The sequence below is a fragment of the Mastomys coucha genome, unplaced genomic scaffold (genome assembly GCF_008632895.1).
Source record: "Mastomys coucha isolate ucsf_1 unplaced genomic scaffold, UCSF_Mcou_1 pScaffold21, whole genome shotgun sequence".
Lineage (NCBI taxonomy): Eukaryota > Metazoa > Chordata > Mammalia > Rodentia > Muridae > Mastomys > Mastomys coucha.
This window is the reverse complement of record NW_022196904.1, coordinates 122,538,987-122,545,257: the sequence shown is the minus strand read 5'-3', so window position 1 is coordinate 122,545,257 and position 6,271 is coordinate 122,538,987. Positions and strand designations below refer to the sequence as shown.

General features: G+C 44.3%; 1 long non-coding RNA gene across 2 annotated transcripts in view; it reads left to right on the top strand.

Moving 5' to 3' along the window:
* The window catches only part of LOC116100931, a 38,518-nt gene extending 37,097 nt beyond the window's left edge, over positions 1 to 1,421 (top strand). For both annotated transcript variants that reach the window (XR_004122736.1, XR_004122735.1), the window contains one exon: positions 1,065 to 1,421. This is a non-coding gene — a long non-coding RNA (uncharacterized LOC116100931). The remainder of the gene's footprint in view (positions 1 to 1,064) is intronic.
* Positions 1,422 to 6,271: the final 4,850 nt, after the last annotated feature.

Below are 6,271 nucleotides of genomic sequence, written 5' to 3'. Positions count from 1 at the left end.
CACACACACACACATACACACATACACACACATACACACACACACACATACACACACACATACACACATATACACACATATACACACATTTGCACATATACACACATATAAATAAAAATGTATAGATATTTAGATAAATAGATGAAAGAGTAGATAGATGATAGGTGATTGATAGATGATAGATGATTGATAGATGATAGATGATTGATAGATGATAGACAGATTATAGATTGATAGAAAGATAGATTATAGATAGATAGATAGATAGATAGATAGATAGATAGATTATAGATAGATAGATAGATGGATAGATGGATAGGGAAACAAAGGAAGAAAGAAAGAAAGAAAGAAAGGGAGGAAGGGAAAGAGAGAGATAGACAGAGAGAAAGAGAAAGAAAAAGAAAGAGAAAGAGAGAGGAGAGCTGGGAGTGGAGGTTCAGGTTTAAAATCCCAGCACTATAAAGAGAGAGAGACAGACAGATCCCTGGGCCTCTCCAGCCAGCCCAACAGCACAGTTCACTTGTTGAGATCCGGGCCACTGAGAGACCTTATATCAAAAAACTAAAATGGATACCTTCAGAGGGACTTCAAGACAAGGTTGACCTCTGGTCTCCACATGCACATGTGCATGCATATGAGCCTGGACACAAACACACAAACATCCATATGCACACATACACACACAAACACACACATACACACACACAAGAAAACATGGAAAAACTGGCTAACTGCAAAAGGATTATGATGAAAAATATTTACTGAAAACAAAAGAGCATTGTTGTGTGGGGAATCCACCAGAGAAGGCCACTCAGACTCGAGCTTAAGCCAAAGAAAGTCTTTGTCAGCGACCACACTGAGGGCTCGGGATCTCAGCATTGCCCCAAGCCTTTCTCAGGGTGAGCTTTTAAGAAAAAAAATATCCTGGGTTGATATATCTCAGTTAACAAGAACAGTTAGCCAGAAGCAGAACTTCAGAAGCCAAAAGGCAAGGTTAGTACATTTAAAGACTTTCCCAGAACTGTGGGCTTTGATGGATTATGTCTTTGTTCTCATTTTGGCAGGTGTTGCTGCCTATGTGCTGGGCTCTAAGGCCTGAATGATATTCCATCGTGACATCGGTTGTGATAAGGTCTGGGGGCCTGTTGACCCCAGTAGGCTTGTCACAGATATATCATCTAAGAGGCAAGGTAACTGAGACATAAACAACATCACATTGTTTAGACGCAACACAGAGAACTTCGGCAACTTGTCAGTGGCTGCACAGCTAGAAAATGGTAGATTGGATTCAAACCTGGCTGCTGGGCACCTACACCTACATGGCATGTCAGGACAGCAGTGTCTGAGACATGTTTTGAAACAGAAACAGCTTCTCTCTGAGACTGGGAACTCCAGTGTTAATAAATCAGATTAGAGCAGTGCCTGGGACTTTCATTAGAAAGGCTAAATGTGGGAGTCTAAAAATGTCAGAGAAACCAGACATCATGGATTCCTTTTCTTGGAGTGAGGTCTCTGAGTACAAAAAGGGTGCTGCAAGAGTGAGGCCACTGGGTGAGCATGGACAGGCACGGGTGTGGTCAAGATGTAGCAAGCCTTCTCAGCAGGAAACTGCAGGAGAGAATAAAGAAGATCTGGATAGGGTGGTGATGAGAAGGAGAAGGGCTAAAGCCAGTAAATCCCAGAGACCAGAGCTTAGCAAGAGGGCCCAGGGATTGGCAGGGGGCCTCCCAGTCTTCATTTGTCAGCCAGCCTCCCTGCTCACCTCTACTGGCCTCAGCGCAGAGCCAGGGATGTTGCAATGAGCAGAATGGGTAAGAGAGATACTGGTACAGTACCAGGCTCCAGCCATCATTAGTGTGGGCACAATGATGAGCACTTCCTGTGTGTCAGCTAATCATTTCCCCCAGGGAGCTGGAGATGAGAAAGATTCCACATGTCCAGACCAGAAAATAGGATGAGAGAGATGAGCTCCCTTCCCATGTACACAGAGAAAACACAAGAGTCCTGAAAGGGGTAGTCATAGTGTCCAAACGCAGGCAGGGCCGTGCTGTGAACTGCTACACAGAGCAGCCTTCCCTACGGGACAGCAGCAGACCGTATATTCACACCCACCATGTTTACTTGGAAGTCACGACTTTCTTTCTTTCTTTCTTTTTTTAATTTTGTCATTTTCTTTTTTTCTTTTATTGAAAATGTTCCTTTCTCATACAATACATCCTGACTATCATTTCCCCTCCCTCTGTTCCCCCTGCTTCCTCCTGACTTCCCCTTCCTTCTAGACCCACTCCCTTTCTGTCTTTCATTAGAAAAGGACAGATCCTTTTTTCCCTCACACTACCAAACTATTTCAAATGATCAAAGCACCATTCTGCCACACTAAAAGTCCCTTTTTACACTTTATGCGCAACAAAATGATTAAGAAATTTAAGCATTCTTTTACGCTCCAGTCACACATAAATCTTATTTTTCAATATAAGTTCACATTTCCTAATGTATGTCATTTACATGAATAGTAATTCTATGGATATTGACTGGCTATGTCATGGAATTTATGTAGATGTCACTTTAATGCTGTAGTTTTCACAGGGCATTTGGAATACATTTCAAATATGTTTGTTGCCTGGTTATATGGAAACTTTATATTTTATTTTTGTGATGACTTTCCATAATGTCTTTCACATTTGACATGTACCAGGGATGAACCCTATTTTAGCTTCCCCTCAGCCCTGCTAAATCTGAATTCTTTTGACAGTAGTCATTTGAATGGGTACAATAAAGTGACTGCAGAAATATGAAATTTATGTTCTTCCAAAATTTCTATTTGCATGGTATTGAATCCGTAATCCTGTGTGAGAATCTGGAAATCTACAATTGCAGAAATCTAGAAACAGGAACCAAATTGAGGTAGAATGCCACCATGTGCAAAGCACTTTTGAGTTTATTATATGTGTGCCTAGAAAAACACAATTAGGTGTGGGGTTGCAGGGAGAGGTGGGACTACCTTAAAAAAGAAGAAACTGAGGCAGGTGGAGCATATGCTGTTTGCTAACATGACTCCAACCAGGTTTCACCTACAAGGCTTTTACTCAATGTCAGGTCCCCCATCCTCCGCATACCACACTGTAGTTAAATCCCAACATCTAAATACATTCTAGAAATATGGCTTGTACATATGGTACTATGTAAATATTTACATATGGTTTATGTGTACACAAGAGCGCACACATACTCTCTCTCTCTCTCTCACACACACACACACACAGAGAGAGAGAGAGAGAGGGGGAGGGAGAAAGAGAGAGAGAGGGAGGAGAGAGAGAAAGAGAGAGAGGGAGAAGGAGAGAGAGAAAGAGAGAGAGAGAGAGAGAGAGAGAGAGAGAGAGAGAGAGAGAGAGAGAGAGAGAGAGAACCTGTTCTGAGCCTATAGTAGTAGGCTTATAGACAAAGTAGCTCTTTTCCTGCATTGGTTGAACTTGGCCAGGCTCAAGAGAACCAAACAGCAATCAGTTGTGAAACAAGAGGAAGTCAGTGGTGGGGAGCAACAGGGCCTATGTGAAAGCATATATATTCTTGATTGTGTCCATTAGAGTGTACAACATCAAAATACAGTACCACCATGGAACTCAAAGCAGGAGCAGACACTGATCAGTGCACAGCAACCTAACAAATGAGAGTTAAGACTGTCTGGTCCAGCCCATCACCACGTTTCATCCAAGCCATTCACTTTCTCTCACTCCTCCTGAAAGAATGAGCATGGACTACTGGCAAAGTCAGGTCAGGAAGCCAGCAATGAATCTCAGTGAAAGCCAAGGCAGTCAGAGGGAAGCAGCTGCTGTCCCCTTACAGACACTCAGCGGCTGCACATTCCACGCAGCTCCAGGGTGAATCCTTGGCTTTTAGCTCCTGCCAGGCCTCTCCCAAAATGGTCCCCGATGGCTCTGCTGGTCCTGGCTGACGGCGGAGGGTTAATTTTGCTGCACATCAGCAGTCTCGGTGGCACCAGCTCCTACAAATTCAGGGAGAATTGTCTTCAGTTCCCTCTACCTGATTTATGAAGGTACTACTTAGCTTCCAGGAGTATAATAAATATTAATTAATTTGCAGTAATCTTACTTAACACTTTTATAGTAGCTTCATAAAGCATAATTAAGATAACAGACCAAAGACTATATCAATACGAGGTATTATTATCTTGCTACATTAATTTTTAAAATACATTGTCTAAGCAATACCTTAATCAGCCAGTAAGTAGAGCTTGGTCACAGTGCTCTCCAGGGATGCTTCCCAAAGGACAAGGGAGTCAGCATATTTCTGATGGGGAAACAAAGGTAGAGGTAACGTAATTTCAGTATCTTCCATTAATTTTGTGACACCCAATAACCAGATGGGGAGATTAAGACTCAGAGAGGTCAGGCACCTCAGGGAAGAGAGAAGCAGAAACTGAAGGAGGATTCCTGTCCCACTTCCAGGGACATTAGGTTCTAGAGTGCTGGTAGACAGTGTATATTCTCACAGTGTTCTCCCAACCAGAGGCACTGGGAGCCTCTGAAGAAGGAAATGGATGGATATGTTGAGTGTTTATGTCAGGGAGCAAAGATGGGGTGTGATGTGATAGTTGTCCTCTGTGGGATTACAAGTTCCTTTTACAGAACATGGATTCTTAGGGGAAGGCAGCAGAAAGGGGTGGCAAGGGGAGTGTTAGGAATTTGGACTTCATCTATTGCCACAATGCCAGACTGTCACAAGGCACATGATCCAGGTGATTGGTCCTAGTTCACATGAGGGAAGAGGAGACTCGGTGAGCCATGGGAGGTGGTATCTCACTGGCAAAGAAGACCGTGTCACCTGGAAGCTCCACACCAAGGCAGAATGCCAAGGACGGGAAATCAAGGGCTAGAGGACGCCCAGCAACATGTGTGGGTTTACTCTAAGTGAGTGGCCACAGTGTGGCCAGAGTCAGAAGAAGGAGAAGTGTGTTGGGCAGCCTGACCAGAAAGCAAGTGGGGTACCCAATTCTGTACATTCTTCTCCCTCTTGTCCTGAAGAACAACAGCAATGAAGACCACAGTGAGAGAGAGGGGTGGGAGAGAGAGGGACAAGAGAATCCTCATAATTCATTGAGGCTTCATCCTGATCTAGATGCCTGCAGCATGCCATGCGACGACACATTGAGAGTGCAGATGCTTATGGGAGGAAGACAGGGTGGCCCCTAAAGCTGCCTCTTACTCTCACAGACTATATAGCAGGGGTGTGTGAGTGTGTGCCTGTGCATGCGCATAAAGCCACACATGTTAGCCCACAGGGTTCATGGCTGTGACTCTCTTCCTCAGACAACAGGTCTCTGCCTCTGGACTCCAGCCTCTACCACCTATAAACAAATGTACTTCCACTCCCAACAAACCATGCAGATACCAGCCCCAAAACTGGTTTAGAGATCTGGCCAGACTGGTTCTCTCTTTTTCTCCCTCCCTCTCTCCTTCCCTCCTTACCTCCCTCCCTCACTCCCTCACTCCCTCCCTCTCATTGCCCCTCCTCTTCCCCCTTTCCTGCTCTTCCTCCCTCCATATCTGTTCTTCTAGATGCCCCCTTACCCCCAACACACAAACACACATTGGTTATTGTGACTCTCTCTCACACTTTAAGCTGTCTCTTAAATGAAACTCCTGTCCTAGGTTTTAAAGGGCAGCCTCCCCTCCCATTCAATCTCCATGCCTCTGACCTCCCATTTCAGACCCCAATCACGGGCTCCATGGTCATGAGGCTGTGTTGATAAAGCTCATTCTGAAGGGTACTTTTGTGTTAACTCCTTTGGAGCCTAAGGGATATCTTCAGCTGTCACTCCTTCATGAGGCAGCCTCTTCCTGGCCTGGAACCCATCCAATAGGCTGGGATAGGTGCCTGTCTCTTTCTCACTCTACACATGGCTCACACGTGCATGTCTTCTGCCCACCTTTGCTGTTGTTGTTGTTGTTGTTGTTGATGATGATGATGATGATGATGGTGATGATGATAACATAGCTTTTGACAATCAAACCCAGTCCTGTGGTTTCAGGGCAAACACTATACAGGCTAAGCCATCTCCACAGCCCTAATAAATGATATTTAAGCTTTCCAATTTCTAATCGTCTGTTGCTGGTACATAAAACTATCGTCAACTCTTGAATGTTGACCTGCTTGGAAAGGATATTGCTACAGTTATTCATTAGTTTCTAGAACCTTGTTGGAGATTCCTCAGGATTTGCTGTGCTTGACACCAAATCTTCTGAGAATAAAG